Source organism: Seriola aureovittata, chromosome 14, assembly GCF_021018895.1.
Source record: "Seriola aureovittata isolate HTS-2021-v1 ecotype China chromosome 14, ASM2101889v1, whole genome shotgun sequence".
Taxonomy (NCBI): domain Eukaryota; kingdom Metazoa; phylum Chordata; class Actinopteri; order Carangiformes; family Carangidae; genus Seriola; species Seriola aureovittata.
The window spans coordinates 16,657,157-16,683,201 of NC_079377.1; the positions used below are offsets into that span (position 1 = coordinate 16,657,157).

Below are 26,045 nucleotides of genomic sequence, written 5' to 3' on the forward strand. Positions count from 1 at the left end.
GAAAGCCCTGTCTGCATAACAGTGTTTACGTCCAAAACAGGATGTTCCAGCCTGTTGCAGCTTTTCCTTCGATCATAGCCTTGAGGGAAGGTGAACTCCGACATCTCAACCCTGAAGTGTTGGCTTACACAAACACACACCCAAGCGTGTACAACACACATTCATTCAAAGGCTCTGAAATAGATACAGAATGTGATATGCTCATATAGGCAGGAAAACTTGTCACCTGACCTGGAAAGCTGGAGTAGCAATTACTTTTCCTTCTTTTTCACTCCCAGTGGGTGAGAGTATGTCTCTCTGTCTATAGATGTTGCAAGAAAAGAGATGAGATGAGGAAAAGAAGGCAGAGGGCTCACATTGAGAGGATTGGAAAACAAAAACAGGCACAAGCTGGTGAAAGGCTCAGACATCTGTTCACACCTCACTTCTTTAACTTGACACAAAAGGCTGGAAACACAAAATCCCATTGCTATCAACAGTAGTGTGACTGCTCACTGCTCCCAAAGGTCAGTAACACACACACACACACACACACACACACACACACACACACACACACACACACACACACACACACACACACACACACACACACACACACACACACACACACACACGTTTCCTCTCTGGCAGGAAGTGGCAGGCGGAGTGAGGGGGTGGGGAGAGTGGGTTAATATCTGAGGTAAAAGCACTATAAATAGGGAGCATTGTAGCTGCGCTGGCAAATGTAGACATTGGAGAGAGGGAGAGAGGAAAGGCCACATTACACAAATTTACAGTGCCCTGGACTGCTTGGCCTCGATTACATGTGAGAAAACATTGGCTGTGTTTTCAAAGAAAGCTGCGTTTTACAGTGTCAGCAAAATCACTTCAACTGTCCTTTGAGAACTTCGGAGGAGGTCAGAATAATGACATCATTTTCTTGCTGCCTTTTAAGGCACAGGAATCTAGTGTTTACATCCAGCTGAGTGTGGATCATGCTTGCATCTTGGCTTTTGAAGAATGTTTCTTTATGCTCTTTGGAAATACTAATATGTTTGAGGCCTCCTCTCCTCTGGGTGAACTTGTGTGTGCTCTTTTTGTTGTTCAGGGAAAAGGTACATAGTGCAGATGGGTAGTCAAAAATAGAACAACAGGGGAGACAGGATATTGTAATTGTACGTGCGCCTAATAAGAGCAGGAAAAGAGAGCAAATAAATAAGAAACAAAAAACAGAACAAAAATCAAAATAGACCAACCCGAGCACACAAAATGAAGATATTACAGTTAAGTCATAATGACTATAATACACTTCTTATGAGTAAGAATCATCAAGGATTGAAACTAAGTATTCATAGGCTACTACAGATACTATGTTTCAACACTAGCAATAGCAAATAAAATGGATCTCACATTTGATGACACGATCTACATGAACACTATGCTATGATTAATATTTTTTACACAGCTTTCCGTCATAAGTAAAAAATAAAACTCTGAAAATGGGCTGGAAGCACATCTACATGCTATTTCGTCATTGAGGAGACCAAGCCTCGTTCCCCACCCAATACCGCTGTTACAGCAGTGCCATCAAGACGGATGACGCAGAAAACATCAGAGTGACTCAGCTAGATGTTTGACCCTCAGTCAGACTCAGATGAGTCTGCTGTTCTCCAAAATCGTCTGCGAGCAATGCTAATGCAAACTCTCGCTCTCTGTACTGACAAGGTTTCGAGTTTATTTCGCCCGCCCACCATCCCCACAAGTTCCTAAGGTTTGTGACGTATGAAACCCTGGCTGTCTGAATCCGCTTTTTTTTAACTTCATTGATACACTGTAGTTGCAAGGTGCAAATACTCAGTCATGGCGTTGGCTGCCAATCTATGATATGTCTTGTATTATCTAAAAAACATCACATGGACATGTTAACAAGGCTAAAAACTTGACAAATCATTTGGTGGTAATCCATGTGTTCTTCAGTAGCCTTTTAATGATTCTCACCTCATAAATCATAACACATGACTTTCTACTGTATGATAGTATATTATGGCGCTTTTCAAGATAAAAAGTATTGGTATTGGGGTCTGTATGGTTATCGATAATAGTGATTCTGGCCCTGATATTATTTGTTATTGGATTGAAATCAAATTTTGTGGTACTGCCTATGCCTATCAGGGAGTCTGTATAAGTTTTATACATGATCTGAGAATTACATGAAGTTGAACAAAGTATTATATGATGTTGTTGTTAAGTAGACATCACTCCTTTCCTCAGGAGTCATGAGTCGAAAACGCTGAGAACTGCTCCTCCGGTTTACTGAAGGTACATGTTGTACTTTAGTTTGGTCCAATTAATCTTCCTGTCCAGGACAGCTGCGTTTATCTGGGGCTACATATGTGCTGGTAAGTGCACACGTGTGTTAGCAGACACCTATCATAGTTAGACAGGTGGCCGGCAGTGTCACATGTCACTGATTGACTAGTTCTCCACTCAAAGGTGGCAGAGAGCAACCCAACACTTTGTCACCACGGTTCCCATGAATGCTGTGTCCTCCCCTCTACCTCTGCATCTCAGTGTGATTTGAATCTTCATAATACGCTGTAATGAATGGTTTTGTTAAATGCAGGCTACCCAAGAGTACCTGGAAATCCCTGGAGTAGAAGCCTGGCCCTTTTTTAAAGATGGTTCTGACATTACATAAGCAAATCACAGACGTTTATGCTACTATACTCCTCTCTGCATGCTCGTTATTCTTGCAGGAATTAGACATTAAATACTATAATGAGTTGAAATCTCATGAGGAGTTTTCAATTCAATCATTGAATTCATGCTCACAAAAACAATCAAAAAACTAGAAGAGAACTAGAGAGTGCAGACCTGTGCCAAGGCCAAAGTCAGAGAACATACATTAGACTTGAGAGAAAAAATTCAAATTAATAGTAAATGATCTGGATTTGCCCCTGGCCCATTCCCTATCCCTCCAACAAGTTCGGTGCAAATCAGTTCGGTACTTTTTGTGTAATAATGCTGACAATCAAACAATCAAAGAAAACAAACACGGGTGAAAACATAACCCCCTTGGCGGACGTAACAATAAACAATAAAATTCATAAAAGAGTGAATACGGGTAATTATTAGTCATCTGATTTGTCTCTTCTAGCAGTCAATCATTTGAAACAACAGACCTTCATGATTTTTAACTAAGCTGCCTAAATATTTGCTTGAGCAGGTATTTTTTTGGGATATCTACATCAACATCATTAATTACCGCTCTAAGAGCAGTCATTTCCTCACAGCTGTCAGTTAGAGGAAGAGAGAGTGAGATGGTGATGGGCAGCTGACAGGCGTCACCTGAACAGTACATGTTGTTGACTTGACCGAGATAAACCCTGGAAAACCCAGACTTCATGTTGTGACACAGCTCGTAAATTTCGTTCAGTTTATGGGGAGCAGATGGTAACATTGTTTGGTGTTGATGTGCTTTGGCGTATTCACAGCGACTCATTCAAATCAAGTGTTTCTCAAAGGACTGATGCTGCCAGCCCCATTAAGAGCTCTCGTATTACAAGAAAAAGGAGTGCCATAGGGCCGCAGACTATTTGACAACACATATGCTGCCAAGCATTTATTCCATTTTGGAAATGTGTTGCCATGCCACCCAAACATTTCCCATTCTGTGTATGCTGCAATGGAGGTTGTGTATTACAGACTATGAGAGAGAGGAAAGTGGGAGATGGGCAGTTTTACTCAGTGGAAGGACACGTGCTGAGAGAGAGGAAACACATGCTCCCTTTTTTTCTGTGAACCCTTTTTCTTTTGTGAGCAAAAGGGTAGTACGCACAGGAGACTGACTGTTGGTCTGCTACATATACAGTGATGACTGAGTGCCAAACAATGGAGGACTGAAATAGACATGTTATTGCAGCGGCTGGTCCACATCCATCCATCACACCAGTCACATCTGGGTCGACTAGTGCTGCCTGCCCAGACTGGCTGCTTCTCATGAATCAAGACAAAACATCAGCCGTCTACTGGAAATTCAACTCAGGTAATATCGGGAGAAAACCAACCAACTCAGATTAAACTTTCAATAAAATTGCAATACACATGGTACACTGAGCTAAATCCCTGGATCAAGGGCGGAGTTAACAGATCCATATCACTATTCTGTGTAGTCCTGATTTATAATCTGTCTTCTGGTCCTCAGAGGCTGCTGCCCTGTCCGTTTAAATCACACATGTTTGTTTTACAGCTCCAGCTTGTGAGTGACCAAAGCAGATAGGGTTGAGTCAGGACGCTTGAGCTGTAATCAAACTGAAATCAACGATTTCAACTTCAACTTCAGAAGCAAGAACAAAGCAAGCACAGCAATAGCCGGCCAGTTTACCTTTGACCTTGGGTGTAAAGGTAATGAGGTCATTTCAGGAGTCTTGCCTGGTCATGGCTAATAGAGGCTGAATTGGTGTGACAACCACCTGGGGTGATAATGGATATGAAATGACTGGTTTGGCAATATCATTTAGGTTAATTGGAATTGTTCACATGTATTTGTAAGATAATACTTACATTTATTATAATAAGTTAAAGCTGTGGTTGCTGGTGTGTAAATAAAAACACAAGAGGTTTAGTGATCTATGCCAATAAATGAATAAAAGGAAAGAAAATGTCCAACGTCTGTGTTTGTCATGAATGAACTCCAGGCAGGGCAGACACCTGGCTATTATCACATTTTAAGTCTTCACTCCTGGATAATAACACACAGCAACTCAAACATTTCACCTTTGACCTCTACAACCTGCACCTGCTCTTTGAACTGAAAAAGTTGAGGTGAATGACAAAAACTAAATAAATCCCAAATGGCATGGGCTGGTGAAGATCTGCTGGTGCACTGCTTTTACACTTGCACATGTGCAGTCAAAAGTTGTATATTTTCTGTATACATGGGTTTGCCTGATGCGTTAACCTTACAGTCGCCACGTGTCTGAAGCCCAGTATGAACTTGTACTTGGAGTCTCTGCTCTTATTCTCAGATACCATTTCAAAATCAATCTTTGGCAGAGAGACTTCAAACAGAACAGATGACTTCTCCTGTTGCCATCTCTCACTCAGAATGTATTTGAAAAACTGTATTAGGCAACTGTGGCTGTAGCCGTCCAGGCAACATGATTTCCAGGAGACACAGAAAGAGTTGTGGTTCCTAGGAGCAGTTAGTGTTTCTAAGAAATATTCAAAGAAATATGTGGATTATTTCTGTACGACGACCTTCAACAACAAGTACAGCTGAATCACTTTCAACCATGCCATTTTCCAGCTACCTATGTAAGAAGATGATGTCCTCATCTATCCTTTATCATGCCTGCAAAGCTCTGATTGGTCAATTATTTCTCTAGCCTGGAACACAGGCATCAATGGACACAATACCAGACCTATTTGAATTGACGAACAAACCTGAGATCTAGAACCAGGACAGGAGCCTCATAGTCCTTGTCTCAACTTACGTCACTGTCATGGTAGTCTGCTGCATTTCCCAAATCTCTACAGTGTAAAGCAAAATGTTGCAACATGACACATCAACATTTGAATGATTTGTGTAGGTGGTGGTGTTTTTTTTAGGTGGGGTAGCTCATAGACATCTGCTAGTTTCTCAAAATGGCTCAAAAAACATGAACTAAAAAACTCATTTTAATAAAATATATATTGATAGAGTTGTATGCATGTATACTAATAAATAAAAAAGAAAACGTACAAAGTCAGCATCAGCTCTTTAAACTGCAGTTCAACAGTCTGATGCATACAAAAGTCTGCCTCAAAGAGCTTCAGTGTAGGCTACATGACATGAAATGAACTAATGGACAGCAGCCCTGATGATGATGTGTGTTGTGTAGATTGCACAATCAGAGAGAGAATAATAAGTCTGATGTACATCAGATCTACTCTACCACCCTCCAGCTGGGTCTTGTGGGTGCCCACAGGAAAGGCGCCTGCCACAGTCACACGTCTGTAAACATGGGCAGACGAGTAGACAGCCGTCGCCGATGTTATCGCCACAGACATTAGCTGCTGGGCAGACAACAAATGGACACGTAAATGCTCAGTAGTTTCAAATTAGGTCCCTGGATAAACTGGTTAGTAATTTACTGGCTGATCAACAAACAGCTAGAAGACACTTGACTGTGTGGGCAGTTTATGCAACTGTAGAAACAGCTGCATATGTTTGAATAAAGGCTCTTTAAGTCATTACTTTGTACTTTAAAACATAGTTATTGCATAGAAGAACCCTCCTTTGGATTATCTTTCAGGAAGTCCACAAATAGTCCCCATATCTTTTAAAAGTTTTAAAGAAACGTTGTGAGTTCAGCATCACACTTCATTCCTTTACTCACTGGTGGAAATCTACGGCAATATTAACTCTTGTTTTGCTTCCATTTCTGTCACTTCTTTTCTTCTACTGAAGTTAGTATTCTAACTAGTTAGCCCCGGCCTGGTTGGCCTGTCTGCTCACTTTCCGATACTGAGTCACCCTAACCCTAACCGCTGAAGGTGTAGCCCTGCTCAGAGGGCCTATTATAACCTCTTGTATTTTAAACTATGGCTGAAGCTTTGGTAAGACTTGAAAGTAACCAGCTGTTGATGCTAATGTTGGCTATGTAGCAATAGCAAAACTTACAAATAGCTAATTTAATGCAAATGTTGATATTTTTCCAAATCAAGCTTGAAACTCCTTTTCAGAGATTTTATTGGATTTTTCCAGCATTAAGCTGCTGTTTATTTGGTGTGCAGATATAAAAAATACAAAAATGCACCATCTTTTTCTTATTCACAACTTAAGTTACATACTTTTGAAAATGTATTGTACTGTACCAAGTAAATGTAACTTCAAACTCCACAAAGGAAGATCATTAACAACAAGAGGAACACATAGCAGATGTTTAAAAAAAGGTCTAAGATGAACTGCTAGCCACAGACTAATTATGGACTGTATGATAATCATGTAAATTAGCTGAAGAGGAATTTCTTGGTTCTGCATTTTGAACAGGCAGGAGGAAACGCGTTTTCAAACGGGTGATCTGACTCACAACCTGGTGATCAGACTCTCCCTGCATCCTACAGTGTATTTATTCTTTGATTTGATCCACCTTTTTCCTTTTCCTGTAAAACAATTATAACAGCTCCCGTATTTTACTTAGCAAAGTGCTAAGTGGCTGTAGCTGCGTGAAAAATGGATCCAGTTTGAGAAATGTTTCCACTTTGTTTCCCAAAATCTGAAGGGAGGAGGAACAAACAGGATCTTGGAATGCCATCAAATCCTGTGGGAGAAGATATTCTTGATGCGGCTGCTTTCAGTGTTTCAGGTTCCCACCAAGTACTGACAGATTACTAATCTGTGTGAGCCAGTGTTGCTGCTTTGGTGTGGGTCTCTGTCAAGGATAGGCACAGATAGTCCTGTTTGATCTAGCTGGGAAGGGAGAAAATTAGAGTGCTTAGAAAATCCCTACCTTTTTTTTTTTTTGTAGTGAAATAGTGCATTGTGTGTTGCACTCATTTTTTACTTTTCCCAGCCAAGCAAAGCCTTCAAGGTTAAAGTGAACAAGGTTTCTTTTTATCTCTTCTTTAGAGAGAGGGAAAGGTTACACCTGTAACTGACAGACAGAGAGATAGGGAGGCGCACTGTATGTATACATTCATCTGTCTGTAGCATCTCATTTTCTTTTTTTGTGGAGGGCTTTAACTTTCTTTCTAAAAACTTGACCGCTGTGCCTGTGTTCTCATGTTTTCACTTCTCCTCACATCCTCGGGTCTCAGTGTTGCACACAGAAAAACAAGCTAAGTTGGCCATTGTATAACGGCTCTGCAGGGTGATCAAGAGCAAACGCTGGGTATCTCTATAAAGTACATTGTACCAGCACAGAGATATGAGTAAATGAGACAGACAGAGAGGACAATAGAGCTCTGTGGGTAAGCAAAGACACGGCTGGTGTCTGTTATTTCTGCCTCCCTGTAGGTTTGCATGTCTGTGACAAAAGAGAAAGGCCTCTTCCCATGTTTGCACAGTGTGTGCGCCCTGCTCCTGTACTGTTTGTGTACAGTCTGTGCACGCCTTTCAGCGATCAAACAGTGCGGTTGGTGTGTAGGAGTCAGTCAGTGTTTGAGTACTGAGTGAGTCAGTTGATGCACTTCATGCCTGTCTGAGATTTGGATGTTTCCCCTTTTCTGGCTCTTTTTTTTTTTTTTTTTTTTAATCACTCCTCCCTTCCTCCGACATACACTCATAATCAGTGAGATGAAGGGATGGGAGGAGTGCTAGAGGAAGGAGCAGAGATGGGGGGTCTCTTCTTTTTTTTTTTTCTTCTTTCTCTCTGTACTCCATCACTGAGTTGCACGTGGCAGTTATCTCCCAGGGTTAGGAAGCAAAGTCCATTCTGAGGGGAGGAAGTCAAACTGTCACTGATGCTCAAATTTATCAGCTTCCTTTTAAGATTTACGGCCGTATCGCGGACTACTCCTCTGCATGAGAATCCACAGGTCACAGTGGAGAGTGAGGCGCGTGCACGCACACACACCGGGACATACGTGCACACATGCGTGACATGCTTGCATACCTCAGGCACTCCATCACAATGGTGCACACTCTGAGCATACTTCTGTCTCTGAGAAAAGGGGAAACAGAGACAGGAGAGGATGTGTTGTGAAATTGAGGGGAGAGTTGAATCAAGGATTGAACCAAGAATGCCGCAATATGACACAAATGGCCAAAATTTAAACAACTTCTCCTCTGCAAATTTACAGTGTTACAAGCTTGACCACGGTATTTGTCACCGAGCATGAGTGTGAGAAAACCACTCAGGCCACAGAACATTTTTCAACCTTTGTCCTTCATCACAGGCTAGATGGATTGTCAGCTGGAGTAAATCTGGGTAAATGCAGCACAATGTAGTTTACAAAGGCCTTGTAAGGAGTTTGGCTTTGGAAAGCCCCACAGCATGCTATTCATTTTCCCTCCCCTGCGCTCGCCAGCCCACTCCACCCGGCTATTATGGCGGGGTTGCTCTCCAGGGACCCCCAACACAGACGCTAGTTTGGAAACCCCAAGCATGCCCGACCGCCTGCATTTCAGCGAGGAAAAAAAAAGGGGGGGGGGGGGGGGACGAAGAAAAGGAGAGAGCAGCCTTGTTCCTGGCTGCATCTTCCTGAGTCTGTGATTTCCCTCCACTGTGAATGTAAACAAACAACGACATGAAAGAGGAAAGCAGCGGCAGTACGGAGGAAAACATAAGAGGCGGCGAAGGAGTAGAGAAGAAACAGTCAGCAGGCAAAACATATCTTGGCATGAGGCGTGAGATACAAGTCACCAGCTCATTTACTGGTACTGCTGCCAGACACCGAGACAAAAAACACATGCAGGCAACAAAAGCTGGCTTCCAGACACACTGGCACTGAGGGGACTGTCTATAAAGCTTATGGCACACATCAATTCAAGCTCGGTGTTCAACATTTGATGATTAAGGAGACCAAAACTAATGTTTAAGTTATACTTTTATAACGCTCATCACCTGCAAAACACAGGGATAGATTAATGAGTGGTTAAACAGATTTATTAACTGGATTTTATGTTCCTGAGGATCAAAATGTTGCTCTGTCTCCACATATTTTTCATCATTTTAAAAATGATAAGTCCCCCCTACATATTCCTGCTGACTGTGTCACATCTCAAAATTAAGGTTCATTTTGTATGTTCTCGGTCACTAATATTCCCAGTTTTGTAAAACATGTATGAAAAAAGAAAAAACTTAGTAGTAAGTAAAGTAACACATCAAACTGAATTTATTTTATTTTACACAGGTTATATTTAACCACATAAATTTGGTAAGTCATCAGTTTTGTTCAAGAGCTTACATCCAATATTTAAATTAATTCAATATTCTTTATGTTGTTGGAACATCTAATTAAAAAGACAAAGAAGTGTGCAAACATGGATGCCATTAAAAGATAAGTTCACTTTGTTCAAGTCTACCCACTAACATGTCCACATGTGCATTGAAACTTATTGGACACTGGTTTGGTCTATGAAATTCCTCCTGAGTTGCAATGGAGGAATTGTAACACGAAGTGAGAATTTGGTAACAGAGACCAATAAGTCTTTCAATGTGCATATGGACATGTGATTATTGCGTTAAGATAGACGTAAAAAATGTGAACATATCCTTTCTCACAAGCACCACGAAGGGAGAGACTTTAGTGTAGTCCCTGCTTGCATTTGCATTGCCAGGTGATGAAAAGATATGACAGAAAAACATTAAGAAGACAGAATCTTTGTGATGGTTTACTAACCTCAAGCAAGGTTAGATCTCTGAAGTTATTTATAGACAGTGCTGGCATGAAATGGATAAGTATCTCTAATAATAACATTTGCACAGAAGGTAGGAAATCTGTCCACAAACTTGTCGTCATGAACATTTTAAAGAACTGGTCTGGTGCTTTTTACTCTTATGAACGCTGTATGTAACAACACCTTATTTTCAAATCATTATAAATCACAAGGAACAATTATGACGTGCATTGATTTTCTAGGATGACAGCTAAATTACAGTAGCTATACGTGGGGCGCTTGATGAATACTTCTATATCAGCTAATCATGCTGACTTAAAATCACACTAACATCAGCATACATGTGCACTATTAACAATGAATGTCCTTGTCAGCTAATGACAGCTTACGACATCCAGGCCTAGTGTTATAACAAACTGTTACATAACCTGTGCAGAACAAAATGGTACCATGTGAAAAGGCCTGTGTTCATGGGTGGACCTGAGCAGTGAACAGGGCGTCAGGGACAGATTGATTGGGTGTCAGGAGAGTAGGAGGAAGGAGCTTTATGAGCTGTGAGCTCCAGTTTCTGTTTTCAACATTAGTCACTATTACCTCTGTCTCTCTTTCTTGTTTCCCACTAACTTCTCTGCTTTCTCTCATGATAACTTCAGTGATAAAAACAAGGAAGGTCTCAGCGTTGATTTAGCAAAGTCTCATGTGTAAGGTATCTGTGCAGCAGTGATATCCAGACAAACCTGTCTCAGCATCAAAGGGGATTTGTGTTTTTATGGACAATTGTTTCACTTTTCACATGAAATGTGGCGTAATTGGGTTTTCCCATTTTTCTCCTCAATCCCGGACATCCTGCTTGACCTCTGTGGAGTGAGATTATCAGTTTTGCTTCCCTGTTCTCTCTAATATCCTCCACTGAGGAAAAATGGCAAACGTATATTCACCAATCTAAGCCCATATGGAGCTATCTACACCTCTGGGTAGACGCAAAGACTCCCTGAAAAAGGAGGTTTCATTTAAAGCAATTTCCTTCCTTTCTTTCATTTTCTTCACTCCATTTTATCGTCCCCCCGGTGCAAACCATGGAAGCTATAGTGCCGTTTCCAGCTGCCAGAACCAGCCACAAAGTGCTCTCAAATCTGTGTCATATGGCCTGTGTCTGTTTTGCTCTCACCACGGCCTCGCCACTTAAAAAAGTGTGGCCCCTGTAACATGAAGGCGGAATGCACTGCATGTTCAACAACAGCATGTACACTTTTTTGTTTAGAAAAGATTAATGTATAAACATGGTTGATCTGCTTTCTGATATTTACATATCTGTAATTTAGCCGTAGCTAAATATTTATCGAAAGCTTCCTCCTATTCAGAAGATTCCCTCTTCAGGACGTTAGAAAGAAAATCCCTCCCATGCATCATATTTTGGAGGGCGGCCAATCACTGAAACAGTTGTTGTGGCAGGTGATCCTGTGAGGATATGAGCCTATACAGATCTGCATGTTTGTTTTTGTACAGACACAGGCAGCAAAATAACAACAGCAGTGGGTGGTGATGTTGTGTGTACCAACTCTTTTACTGTATTTTATTAAAGCGGGAACTACTTTAAATCTATATTAATTGATTTAATCAATGAAATTTTTTTTTTTTTTTTTGGCCAACACAACACTAATATATTTTCATTTTTATATAGCATGTGTTAGCATGCAGATACTTAACATTATCACTCATTTGGAGTGGTTTGTCTGGCCACCTGATGAATACAAGTCCAATATTCACTCTCCTGTTAGCTCCGTTTTTGGTCTCCAACAACTCGTAAGGAAAATATCTGGCGTTTTAGTTGCTAAATGCTCCACTATGCTCACAAGGTAGTTGCAAACTTTGTCCGTCTTCTGTTTGGTGCCAGGCATGTAATGTACACTGGGTTTCTCCGAAAACATCTGCCTGCTACAGCTGGAGACAAGAGCGACGAGACTGAACCAGTTTAATCATAAACAATCAGCAGCTACCACTTTTCATGTAAAAATATTGATTAGTTCAGCTCTACAATAAATCCACAGGTTTAGAGATTGTTTTCATTTTTACAGTAAGAAAGTAAAAAAGAAAAAGATTCTGTGTTTTCCTTCGTCAGTTGTTTCTGGTGATTCGTCGATTGGATGGGCTCCAGGCTTGTGACACAGCTTGTTTTTGTAGATGACTGTTGCTTTCCTTGTGCTGCTAACACTGTACTTTATGTTTTACTTGGAATTATCTGAACGCCATCTAGTTCTGGCATAAAGCCCTTTGGATTTCTGAAGGTGTTTGTCCAACAGAGAGTGTCAGACAGGGAAAAGCAGTCAGTGCTGACATGGAAATTGTGGGTTTACGAAAGAGGGAGTGATCCAGGATGCAAAACAAACATCACTCTTCCTTCTTTTGTGAAATCCTGAAGGGAGGTCTCCCTGCATGGTGCTAACTTTAAACTATCATTCGTTAGTCAAAGATCATATCAAGATAATCCCACATTTGTTGGAAGTAAACAGGTTGATCACACTTGTCCTACTTTAAACATTTCAGACAGGTCCTGCCTTCCTCATCCACAGTTTGGTGTAAGGTTTCTGCCTTCCATCTGTCCAGTTGCATGCCTCCCCCCACACCCCCTGGTTTTTGTTTTTTTCCCACTAATGGTTGTGTTCAGTAGAAATCTACATGTACAAAGATTTCTCTCAAACTCACGCACTCATGTAACCTGGTTTGCCACACTCAAATGTCATAAGTCTGTTAGAATAACCCAGTTAAGCTAATACTGGATCATGAGAAACATAATTAAGATGCCTGACTGTCTCTAATGGTTAAATAAGTTACTGAGAAAGTGTAATGGCTATTACAATTCGTCACTCTCTTACTACTGTATTAGAGTCTTTAGTCTTTTTTAAACTTGTTTTTGCTGGAGGTGTCTTCTGTTTGGGAATATTCTTATCAGTTTAAGTACTTATTCACATAGTGATTGTGTGAGAACCCTGTTTGTGACTTCAAGCCACTTTTAGCCTCTTTCATGGCTTAGTTGCAAAGTAAAGGTATAGCTGCTCTTTCAATTACAGAGGGTCACCATCCCTCTTCATTTACTGTTTGCACTTTGAAGGAGTAGTTTTGGGGGAGTGCACTGATTTGCTTTTTGGTTGAGAGTTAATATTAGATGAGGAGATTGATAATAGGGCTGTCACGATATCAGATTTTCATTTTCGCAATACATATTAAAAAATATATATATATTAATAATAATAATAATGCTAATTTTTAACTTTTTTTATTGAGTATTTTGTCTCCTTTTTGGCAACTGAATTAAACTCAAATACAAGTGTAGGGAGGTGGGGGGGAAATGTGTAACCATAACTGTACAAAAGCGTACAAAAAGAACAATTACACTTCATTGATAGTAGGCAGTAGGCAACCAGATGAACTGATAAACAAAAGATCCACAAGGTCTAACATCTGCCATCAGAATATTATGATATGTGTATCATTAACACAATATCAATATTTCATTTTTTTAAACATCACAGTTATCATCACTACTGGTAGATTGCGACACCCCTACCTGATACCACTCTTACATCTGTCTGTTAAATATGCATGCACCTTTGAATTTATGCAGTTTATGACACTCACATCCTCATAAATGCACATGAATACACAGTGCAAAAATAGGGCGATGTTTACCACAATTCAAAGCGGTTATCTGTAATGCAGGAAGTGTGTGTGCAATGAAGGAAGCCTAACTAAAGGATAAACACACCACACCTCATGCTCTCTTGTCCTGTCAGATTCCGTCTCACTCTGCCTGACTGCTTCTGCTGCTGCTGCATGCAGCCATCAGGCCAACAGGAGTGGCAGCGGCAAATGCCTGACATGTTTAAATCGCTACAAGGCTTATAGGCTTTTATTGTCCCAAAAGCATTAAATCGGTTGCAGCGCTCTATATGCAAACTGCTGATAAAAAACATGAAAACTAGGCGTGTTCAGTGCACACAATTATCTCAGTTTCAATGGAACATCTTGTGCTCATGGAAGAAAGATGCACCGACTAACTGACACTCCTTAAACATACTCACACCTATAAACAAATTATATCATCATTACTTGTAGGGCATTTCCTTGACGACACTGTGTATTAGGTCAGCCTCATCTGTCAATCCCAGAAATGCGCACAAAAGGGCATTAATACAAACAGAAAGACACAGAAAGACGGCGTGTTTGCTTTATCAGCTCGTCGTGGCACGGCATGAACAAAGGGCCTGGTTTTTTTGCCGCACAATACTCATCGCAGGTTATTCCTGGTGCCCTGACGTTGGAGAGGGATGAAAGAACGGCCACAAAGGAAAGAATGCGGTTCCTGTTGTGGTCTTAGGGGGTCATGGGTGAGTAGATGTGGGGGTGGGGTGTCTGACTTTTCACATTGGGTGGCCCCTTGGGGTGCATGAGTCAAGGTCTGCCGTGGGAGAAGGGGTGTAGGGAGGCGGGGGGAAATGGGTGTTTATAGGCCAGAGCTGGAGGGGATCAGAGGGGCCAGTTGTGTTTTTAAGAACAAGACGACACAAAAGATGCCACCTCGACAAAACCCTGGAAAAAGAAAGTTTTAAGGAATGTAGAAAGTCATCCTTGGCTCTTACGTAACATTTAAAACTGACGCAAAATGGTGATGGAAGTGGGGTTTGCTCGAGTCTCCTTTTCATGCTTTGACAGCCTGAGTTATCAACGCTAAACTTAAGTCCTGACGATTTCCCTGCAGGGGCATCTTGGCCTCTGCTAGAACAACAAAACAAATGCTGACAGAGGAGACACATGACATGTAAATCCCTGTGGTAACACTGTGTTCACCACTTGCATTTGTGTACACTAGATGAATATGTGTGCATATGCGCATGAGATAGAAAGAGTATGCCCTTGCTTCCCTGGTGTTTACTTTGTGAGTGTCATGTGCTGTGAGTATATAGAGGTAACACATCTAGGATACTACACACATCTAAGTGTGACTGCGTGACACCGGGAGTGTTTTTATAAGGGTTTGTGTGCACATGCTCCACTTTTGGCTGACTCCCTTAACTGTCCCTTAACGGGTAATGCCACCACAGAATCTAGTTCTGCCGCTGTCTGACTGGCTGTCTGTGTTCACTGCAGCCTCAGGGCTGTCGTTATTAGAGACAATACCCCTGTTATAATTAACAACTGATGACAGTAAGCTTAAGGAGGCAGCTTTTCTCTTTTTTATTGAAAACATCCAACTCAATGAGCACAAAGTAACCCATTCACTCAGGGAAGTGAGACCTTTTGAGTCCCCTTTGTGTACCTATGTTAGGGCCTGCTGTTCAGTGAGCACATGTGTTCAAATGTCATGGTGTGCAAAAGCAGAAAAATCTTCTGCGATGAGGATGAAAGCAGCAGGAAAAAAAAACAACAACTTTCACTTTTTTTTCACTCTCTGGCTCTTTGTAACATTCCTCACTCTCCATTTCTCTGTCCATGTGCTTGCGTGCGTAGTGCAGTCTAATTGGCAGAGTGGTAGTCTGGGACCCTGTGGCTGCTCTGCCTGGAAGACTGGCACAACAATACAGGAAGCCAGCACTTGTCTGGCAGGGATGGGGAGGAGGACACAGCGTACATGTATGCTGTGTCCAAGTATGCAGGATTTCTCATTAAATATATTTGAATTAAGACCATCTTTGTTCATTTCTAAATCAAATGATCACCTGGGAGCAACAGTATTACTTTCCATTGTTAATGAGGGGTTGGGGTTGGGGTCAAATATGGCTCTTGGTCAACACGCTCTAAAAGTATGAAACGAAATGAACCTATGAACCCTTCTGTGTTGAGGGTGATGATTAAAGAAGAATTAAGCAATCATTACTGGAAATTATTTATTAGGCCATAATCTTTAACTGTTGATGATGAATGATGACCCATGTTTTTACTATTACCATGAAATCCGAACTCCATGCAACTCCTGTCAGATTGAAAAACCTGCTGAATTGCTTTGTCTTGTGCAACTTTGTAGATGGGGCTGGGAAACATCAACAGGCTAATGGATTCTCTTGATGTCACTCTGAATAATGAAATGTTGAATTTTTAATGGGGAAAACAGTTTTTCCCCATTTAGCCATGCACAAGATCCAGATGAATTATCAGCATTACATTCTGCCTCAGTTTTTGGATTTCTTCCCTCTGTAAGAGATGTCCTGTGTACAGATTAAATCAAAACAGCTAACCAATTACAACAAGTTACAAACATATATAAATCTGGGAGAGACTACTATGTCAAGCCAAACAGATCTGGGCCACAAAACCTCCCTTCCACCATGGATACCCTCACACAGAAAGGAAAATGCACAAGGAAACAGTACACCGCGAAGGAGAGGAGACGAGGTCATCTTTCACACAGGGGAGAGAGAGACAAGACATGAGGCTGAATCTCTTGGAGGACGAAGATCCAGATCCAAAACATCTGGAAGTGAGGCACCGACAGCCAGGGGAGAGGGAGAGGTCCTCTCTGGCTGGGCCGATGGTGCAGCACAGAGACTGAACTGCTTCCCCCGAAATTCACATTTGGACAAGGGCTTTAATTCAGAATGACAAAGACACTGAGGTCAGTCCATCCCAAAGCCCCATGATCATCAGGCAATCTGATGCAGAGATGGAACAGCAGATTTCTCTACCTTAAGAACTCCTAAATAATCCCCCAAGATTTACTTTCACTAAGAAAAGTTCGACCATTAAGTTGATAGGCTGTGTAATGGTGTTAATATGAGCTGATAGTTTCAGCATGTAGGGATAATTAAACTAAATAAGCAAGTTGTTGACTTGGTAAAATAATCTCGGCTAATCAGTGGGTCCGCTCCTCCAGGCTTTGTAAACACACTGAAGGTAATTGAGAGAGCAGAGTTGGGAAATACAGCAATGCATAAACAGGTTTGGGTACGGCAGCGCATAACTATTTATGCACTGATCCAAAGCTTCTGCATCTGGCTTTGAACGAACAAAAAACACATTACAAATTGCGTTTGAGTGCAGCGTTAATGTACACATAAACACAATATATTTAGAGTTAATGTAGTGCTCCTTTCTGAAATGCCATTCTCTTGCACTGTGCTCCAGTAAAAATCTATCTAGATGCCTATCTGGCAGGAGGACAGGAAATTTGAGAAGCCATAACCAAATCAATAAGCCCAGTGATGATTATTCAACACCCTGAGCGAGAGGCAGCTGTCAGGGAGACGCAGTCAAACACTCCCCACGGCTTTGAACCTGGGCAGAGCCTCCATGGGATGAAGCAGGGTGGAGAGCTACACAGCTCTGACGTCAGCATGGCAGCTGTGTGTGTGTGTGTGTGTGTGTGTGTGTGTGTGTGTGTGTGTGTGTGTGTGTGTGTGTGTGTGTACAGCTTAGGTAACAATATGGCAGTTAACTTTCCTTCAACTACCAACCGAAGCGACACGGAATAACACTGCTAATGTTTAACAAACACAGGTGACGGGGCGTGCATGTGTGCTTGTGTGTTTATATCCCTTGATAACCCCCGTCCTGACCTTTCTATCAGGGGCTCATCTTCAATCGTGCTGGTCAGGGCCACTAATCATTTCACAGGCTGTTGCACAACACCTTTCATCAGCATGAAGGAACAAACTGTGCTACCAGTGACGCTCACACTTAATAAAGACAACCAGTAGCCTCCCTGTACCCCCCGCCCCCACCACCACACACACACCCACACACACGCACGCATACACACACACCCACATACACACACACAGACACACACAGACAGACACACACAGACAGACACACACACAGACAGACACACACACACACACACACACACGTGTATACAAGCCGTCACACACATTTAGCAATATTTGGGCATGGTGAGTTTTATGGCCATGAGTAACACTGAGCATTTAAAGCCTGAATCCAGTGACCAAAATACCAAAGAATTGTGGGAAAGCTCTTGAGCCAACACAGTGTGTAACACCTCATTGCAGAGCAGAGCCAGCAGATGGCAGCATTTTACTTTTATATGTGCAGAGGTGATGAATTCACAAAACATTTGAATTATATTATGACAGATTATGACTTTCCTTTTCCTTTTTGAATACATTGAAAATTGTGTACTTGTGTTGTTTCTGTTCTTTTGGTATGCTGCATTGATGCAATGGATTTTTAGAAGCATAGAAATATAACTGATTAAACTTCATATTATCTATCACCACATCAATTCAGTTATAGTACAATCAAAAAACACATGCAGATTCTCCAGAGAACTCCTCCTAAACATCTTACAAGAAGAGGTCAACGTTTAATCAGATACAGGGGCTTAACTAATGGAACAGTACTAAAGCTTCCTTCATGTATTGTTGTTTATTTCTGTTTTATAGTCTTGTTTTTTTCCTCATGTCAAAAGTTATATATATTTTTAAGAGCATGCTTGCTGTCTTTTTAAGGTAGCAGTAATCAGTTATCCTTTTTTAGACTTTTTCCCTTTTCCTGCACATTAACTTTCATTGTTTCTCTCTTTCATTTGATTTTAACCAAAGCAAATAAACCGAACTCAAAACTCCTCTGTGGACTGTTCAGGATGAGATCTCTGAGGACACAGCTCCCTCTTCTGACACAGATATATATAAATATTACCAACAGCAGCTCATTCCACTGTGTGAGAAGTCAATGAATGTGAATGTGATGTGGATTATTTTACAAATATTACAATGAAGGGAAATGAGAGATTTTAAAGTGACGTGAGGAGAATGAGAGCTACCGTGGACTCACTGGAAAATGGAGTCGTAACAGTGGCACTCTAAAGTCAAATAGACAAAATAAGCACTAGCGCTTTTCTAAGATTAGTCTTCAAGTGCAAGTTGTGTTACAATGATGGAGAGCAGAAACTAACGATGCTAATGATGGCCATGATAGGAACAATAATGACTTAAAGTCTGAAATGATTTGACATTAAACAACACACGTGATGTGATGTAACTCTGCCCTGTGTCAATTCTAAAGGCAGAACCAAAATAAAGATTCAGTTCAGTTTAACCAAATGATATGCAGCCATATATGTAAAAACCAAAGCAAACAGCATACTGTTCAGCACAATGAGCAAGCAGCCAATGTAACCACTGTCTAATGCCTTTACATACTGCCATTTTCTGCAGTAGATTTGTTGATAAAATACTTTCTGCTCACTTACAGCAATTTACATGATTTGGCACTCAAATAATCTAAAAAAGGATGGGCTAGTCCCTCATAATACCTTCAGAGTTCTTTCATTCAGTCATTGAGGGGTGATGGGGAGGCGACTACACAGGATCCTTAAAAGGAAAGCTTTGGTTTTCTGTGTTGAGGTGGAGGAAATATTCATACCAAATAAAACCAAAACTATCTACATAATGTTTTTTTTTTTAGTAATTTGGATCAATCAACTTTTTACAGTCTATCTGGACTAAATTGTCCTTTGTGGTCCTTGTGTGTAAAATGTTTAAAATCCCCTTTTCACGCTGCACTGATTTTAATGGCGACTGGCTGAAATCAACAAAACATCATACCATATGTGTTGAAAAGTATGATTCAGCATTCTCCCATGTTGTGTTAACTTAGACAAACTGGACCAAGTATGGCTTAAATTTGGTAGTTCTGTCTTTGCAAACTGAAATAAAATTGCTGAACAGGCACCACTGGTGAAAAGCATACCAACCCATCCTTTTTAATTAAGGACATGGGCTATAATTGATCAATAACTTAATGTTTGCCATAAATGGATTAATAGTGGCATGGGGATGGGAGGAAAATGGGGTTACCACCCCCTGAGAGCGCTCTCAGTGTCCCAGAGGTCTTATCATCTGCCCTGCTTGTCCCTTATATTGCCCTATTTGCTGCTGACTGTCACCCAGCCAGATAGATAGAGGTCTAATAGAGAGACCCGCTCTGTTAAGTGATTGAGCTGTAAATACAGATTGACCTGAACTAAGACTCTCATCATCTGTAAACTCATTCAACACTCTGCGTCCTCTCCCTTGACGTCTGGGAGAGTCTGAATCATTTCCATCACTGAGCAGGGGGGCATCTCTGATCATGACACAGAGAGGGAGAAGAGTGGGCCACACAGCCCATAGTGTGTACAAGTATATATGTGTGTGTGAGTGTGTGTTTGTGTGTGTGTGTGTGTGTGTGTGTGTGTGTGTGTGTGTGTGTGTGTAAATGACTATGTGAGAGGGTGCTGAAGCGTCAAACGACAGTCCCGAGATGATCTTTCCATCAGCCCCACAGAGAGCGGAGATTGTCCTGGACAGAATTTATGGAAATGGTCGTAAAATGTGAAGACTTCAGTAATGGGATATGTCGATAAAACCCACGTCGGCACAATCTACGGCAGTTTACTGAGGAGATGAGTGGTCCGGCTGTTAGACAACTCAAATCTAATTTTCTGAATACAGCCCTGTAAGTCAACAGCCCTAAAGGTTCCATAAATCATAATATAGGACAGATTCATCAAGACTGTATTTATTGTTATGGCAGAGTGCCACTGCAGCAGGAATCCTGTCACTATGTGTGCCCCGATGGCAAAATTGGCCATTTTCCTACACAGAGGAACATCAGTGTTTTTTTCCAGCTCTGTAATTATTCAAGATTTTACAGTTGATTCTAACTCAATGGAATTAAGATAATTAAAAGAAAAACTCAATGAAAAGTCTCAATGTGTTGCATGTGTTGTTTGTTTTTGTAATTATTGTAATTAGTGTTTTTTATGGGATAGTATAGGAGAGTAAAATTCCTAATTTAAATAATAATGTCCAATTGTATTGTAGATGTATTTTTATTTGAGATTTTGTAATTAGAAGATTGGACTTTAATGTCAGGGATACATTTTCAGAAAAATAAGAATCACATGACTGTTCTAGTACAACATCCCCTCTCCCTCAGTGGCTGCAGGCTCATGTGCATTTACAGTGGTACGATGATGTGGGAAAATGTGATACATCAGTCATAAACTGTGACCTCAGGAAGTATTATAGGCAATGACTATTTCTCAGTGCTGCTTTATCCCTTGCTCTGTACTGCAGGTGTGAAATCAATAAGGTTAAAGTGATGGCAGTCTGTTTTAATTTCAGTGAATGTCTTGTCATATCTTATTAAGAGCGGTTAATGACCCACAGCCCCACTGGCAGATGATCCTCAGTTCAACTTGAAAGAATTACTGGTGATTCTGAAGAACTAATTTTGAGTATTTAATGAAGAACTCTTAATATGCATTGACTTCTCAAACTCTCTAGCTCAACAGCGTTTATTATTCCATTCTCTCAGTTTTTTTTTTTTGTTTTAATTTAATCAGAACTGGATGAACTCCAGAGACTCATTAAGTTATTGCATATTAAAAGGCAGCGATGTGGATCATCTGTGTCAAAATACACGGGGGAGATCACAACAAAAGAACTAAAACAGTTTGGTGTCACTGCTATGAAGTGTATTTACCTGAAAGACACACAAGAGCCATTTTATTTTTACCCCATCACCTTCCCACCCATCCCTTCTTCTGCACCGGAGCAAGTCCTTTGATTGCTGATGCTCCACATGGGCAGCGATGCCTGCAGAGCCAGACACCCGGGAGAGACGCCTTATGAAAGCAAAGCGACTCCTCCCTCTTGCGGAAGGAGAGGACCCAAGCCGTTTTACTAGCACAGAAGGGCAATAAGGGCTAAAGGAAAACAATTATACTCCAATCATTTCCGACTCTTCATGGCAGTCATGGGCCAAAGCAGTCTGAGGATGAAGGTTACAGGGCAGTATGATCGCTGACTAATGTGTTGAACATGTAAAGCTTGAAAACTGAATTTACAAAACAGAAATATCTGGCACTATAGAGACGAATGTGATGCTTTAAATTTTATATTTCTGTGTTTCGGGAAAGAAATATCTAGCAGAATCAAAAACATGAGTCGCTCTCTGTAGGGGAACAAAAATGGCTTTAAATATAAAAAATGGCTGATTTAATTTTGTCAGTAGAAAGTTGAATGTATGCATAAGACATATTCATTTTGGTGTTACCTTTTTAGTTGTTGGTAGGTTTTGAGTACAGCTGTGTTAAAAGTAATTCCTTAAAGAATTAGTTCACCCACATTACAAAAACACAAACAAATTTTCTGTTTTTCTTCTACCAATAAGGTGTCAGAAAGTGTCTCTGGAAAATCCGCATACCTCAAGTTTTTTTTACGGATCTGCTTTGTGCCAAAGAGATAGTCTCTATGAAAAATGTTAATAATGAGGTCTGGATTTTTCAGTGCAACCAGGAGTGTTTGGAAAGTTGTGAAAAACATCATATAACAAAAATGTATTTCCAGGGCTGGCAGCAGAAATGTTGAAAAAAAGAGGTTGATATCACATAAACTAGACAAATACAACCAACATCTATCTGCATGTTTGGACTTCAATAGGGGTATGCGAGAAAATGTGTGTTTGCATTTTAGGAGGTTAATAGGAATCAGGTGGTGGTTATTTTCTACCAGTAGTAACTCGCTATTTCACATCTGTCAGTGCATTTATTGAAACATTTTGTTGTAGTTTATTGCCACATGTTTAGGCTTTGTTGTTGGATGTTAGTCTTCTCCATCAAGGCTGAAACTACACTCTAGTTTATTGCGCAGGATTAAAGCACAATGCAGCCGATCTGTCTCCTGAACATATTTAGGTCTTTATTTGAGTCAGTGGTTGAGCTCAGTGTCAGGAGTGAAGCTGCTCTGGGGAAGCCTGAGCCTGGATCAACAGTAATCCTCCTCCCACTGAGGTCACAGTCTAGTTATAGGAGGCAAAGGTTCCCTCTGCTGTTTGCAGCCCAACTTCCATTAGCAATCTGTTAGCGGCAGTCCACTGAGAGGGAGGACTGGAGCACACTAACATACAAAGACACTCACACACATACACACACACACATGCTCACGGCACAGACCTTGTTTGATGAAAAAGAACAATTAAGGGAGAAATGAGGGAGAATCATCAGGGGAAATGGCTGATGAAGACTTTATTGATTAGAGTAGCTCCACTGATCCAGCTCTCACTGTAGCAATTACCACCAGCCGCCTGCCGCCAATAGGAGGGGGGGGCCTCACAGTGCAGGGGCCCCATTTGAAGACCATGACGTGAAAGAGATGAACTGAGGAAGCATTTTTGGACTATATTAGACAAAACTGCAAGAAAAATATTAGCCTGCATGTGAAACATTAGCCTGTGCCAAACTTTACTTTAAACTGAAATAGAAGAACGTTACTAACTTGTTTTTTTATTGCACTAATTTTTGATTATTGTACGATGATTTTTTTGATTGAATATTCTGTCAGTTAGCACTATTTTGCTTATAATACAAGCTACAGAATAAAAGGTGAGATATATAAAAGAGACAAAGTGGTGATCAAAGCACATCTGAGCTCAGAACATGTGTCTACTGACAAATGTTTACTGTGCAGAATCTGCTCTTCATTATCATAAATAGTTATTTTCCCTGTCACTTTATTTACCCATTTACGAAAACCATTGGCCTTTTATTTTATTTACACACATGCAGAGCATCGGGATCTGCTCATGATAGGTTAGAACAAAGCAGCGTCTTCCTCTTTTTGTCTCTGTGTTATTCACACACATGAACGCGCGCGCACACACACACACACACACACACACACACACACACACACACACACACACACACACACACACACACAAAGACCAATGATTAATTCAAATCCCTTGTGAATAAAGCAATAAAGCCTAATGGGGGCACATCTGAGTCAACATGCCTACATACCTACAGCAGAGGCCAGTCTGATCATTTCCATTTGTTTGTTTGCTCAGCTAAGACAGCTTGGTATTTGTATTTAAATCAGACTGTTGTCTCTTCAAAGACCAAAGACGCTGTTAAGCAATTGATGTGCATGTTGACTTATCAGCGCAGTTGTTTAGATTGCAGACGCACGCACGCATGGGTGACTTGATGTGGCGTCTTCTCTTAGCATGGTGATGAATTTGTTGTAGTTTAAATCTAACCGTCGCATACCAACAACACAAGACGTATAGCCTGAATCTCTTTATGAAAGAGAATAGGTTACATCTCATTATGCCTCATGATGTTTTCATCATGCACTGTGAGGCAAGTGAATGCGCTGAATTAGATCAAGCATCTTTGAGAGACACCAAGTTCAAAGGTCAGAGGAGGTGACCTTGGGAGAGCCTTTGTCTAATTAGAGGTGAAAGGCCAGGATTTAATCTGAAATGTGACCTGGGGCTCTGTGAACAGCACCATGGTGTACACACAGCATCTTCTGCTGTCTGTTAACATTAGATCGACCCAAAAACAAAATCAAATTAAGACAAAGATTTTGTTTTACAAATTATGATAAAACTAAAACTGAACTTAAAGAGAATCAAGAAAATCAAAAATAGTTTAAGTAAGTATGTGTTAAAAAATTGAACAAAGCTTCTTTTTTTTATTTTTATTTTTTTTAAAAGGAGCTATTTGTATTTACATTGGATTATTTGTTTTGCTATTGCTACATATCCAACGTTAGCAGGCTAGAAGAATCATTGCAAGTTCAGCATCAAACTTCATTCCTTTACTCGACAAGAGCCGTCTCCAGCGGTGAAAAGCAACAGCAATGTTGCCTCTTGTCTCGATCGTGTTTTTTTTTCTACTGAAGTTAGCACGCTTACCAGCTAGCCCCGGCCCGTCTCTTCACTTCCCGATATAGCAGCTGATTGTAGCTTCCAATCTGCCCTGAAGACGTCGCTGCTCAGAGGGTCTATTATAACTTGTTGAATTATAAAGACAATGATGGCTGAAACTTTTGTCAAACTACAATCACCACCACCTGCTCCCTGCAAGAAACCACGTTCAGCGGCAGAGACAAACTCACAAACAGCCCCTTTAATTCTCTGCTATATTGAAGAATGGCTCGTTTGGCCTCTATATGAGCACCTGAAAAGGGAACGGAATAAAAGTGCCAGTTTAAGCATAAAAAACAGCTTCAGTTAAGGATGTACATGTATTTTAAATGTCTGCTCTCCTCAACTAGAAATGAAAAAAATATCAACTTAATATTTATATTAAAACTAAAACTAACAAAATCACAATAACCCAAAACTACAGAAGTTTTGTCCAGTAGTAAAAGGACCATCTCTTCATTTGAGCCTGGGGGATGGATGAAAAACCACCAGTCCTCCCAGTAATATCCACCATTACAGAGACACTGTTCTCTCAACCTGCAGCTCACTAACTACAGTCTCACATATTCACAACCTCGTGGACTATTTGGCAAGGGCACAGAAGCAAAAAAGAGATAACGGTCAATGGAGAAATATAAAGGGACAAACACAATCTGTTTCTGCACTAGATGGAGATGAATGGGGCATAATCCGTTGCCTTCCATCACACCTACCCAGCCTGCACCATGGCTCCCCGCTTAACCACAATGATGATTAATCCTACACCCACTATTTATATTTCCTAATTGTAATTAGCACGAATTATCAATTATGGTTAGTGCCTAATTGCCCTTCATGAAGACAGCTCCCCAGGTTTAAACAGGTCCATTTAAATAATGTAACTAATAGCTCTTGCCTTTACGTTGCGGATACATCTTCATTGTTCCACGCGTGAACCGTGATGGTTGCTCGTAATTTAACCGGGCAATCGGGAGAAGGAATGCAGGTGGCACTGCGGGACTAATTATTGTTAATGAATTATGAT

At 40.9% G+C, this 26,045-nt stretch overlaps 1 protein-coding gene across 1 annotated transcript in view; it reads right to left on the reverse strand.

The window, feature by feature from the left end:
- The window catches only part of LOC130181430 (G-protein coupled receptor 26-like), a 105,651-nt gene that overhangs the window by 21,905 nt on the left and 57,701 nt on the right, over window positions 1-26,045 (reverse strand). The window lies entirely within an intron of this gene.